This window comes from Bison bison, unplaced genomic scaffold, assembly GCF_000754665.1.
Source record: "Bison bison bison isolate TAMUID 2011002044 unplaced genomic scaffold, Bison_UMD1.0 scf7180017864321, whole genome shotgun sequence".
NCBI classification, from domain to species: domain Eukaryota; kingdom Metazoa; phylum Chordata; class Mammalia; order Artiodactyla; family Bovidae; genus Bison; species Bison bison.
The window spans coordinates 1,597,980-1,599,022 of NW_011494893.1; positions in this window are offsets into that span (position 1 = coordinate 1,597,980).

Sequence of the window (1,043 nt, forward strand, 5' to 3'; positions counted from 1 at the left end):
TTTTATACCATCTTTTATATAATGCTAGTTCTCTGTGGTGCTGGAGAAGACTCCTGAGAGTTCCTTGGACTGCAAGGAGATCCAACTAATCAGTCTAAAAGGAAATCTGTCCTGAATACTCATTGGAAGGACTGATGCTGAAGCTCCAATGCTTTGCCCAACTGATGCAAAGAACTGACTCACTGGACACGGCTGGGCGATAGAGCAAGTTCTCTGTGATCCATTCCTTTTTGTAAAATCATTGCACAAGAAGGGGCTCATACGTTCCTTAGGTGGTTGCCTTTCGGTTAAGTTTGAAGCAGTTCTTATGCAGATGAATTAGAAATTCCAGTCTTGTCAGCTTTTAGGAAAGTCAATTCTCCCCTAAAAATGTTTAATTTGTTTTCATGCCACCTGTGTTTCCTTTCTCTAAATACCAAAAAGTCAGGTTTGTGACACGTTTTTTAATTAGTTTCAGAAGAGCAGGAACGCGGCTCAGAGAAGGCCATCCCCTCGCCCACAGGCCAGAGACGAGCGGGTCCCAACCCGACGTCGCTCGTCCGCCGGCGCCAGGAGATGCTCGCGCGTTCCTAACGTTTAACCACGAAGCGGCCGTGAGACACCACGCGTTTGGGGTAAAAGGCCAACAGTCTGGGGAGAACCGTGCTAGACGTGTGTCTCCGGCCGCCGCTGTGTGTGGCCCTTCGGACTCCCTGAGACAGTCCCTGCCCAGCGTCCCGCCCGCGTCCACCGTAACCCGCATTTCCCCGCCCTCCGACTCCGCCCCGCCCCGCCCCCTACCGCGCGCAAAGCCACGCCCCTTGCGCAGCCGCCGCGCGTGCCCCACCGCTCCGGCCCGCAGGTGGGTTTGCGCATGCGCAACCTGCCGACCTCCCGCGGCGCCCACCGGAATGGGACGCGCCGCAACCCGCCGAGAGGCCGCGGACTACGTTTCCCGGCAGGCCGTGCGAGCCACTGCCCGCGCCGGCCGGAAAGGAGCGCTCCTCAGCCCGCCGAGCGGTCGCGGACTACATTTCCCGTCGGGCCGTGCGAGCCGGGAAATG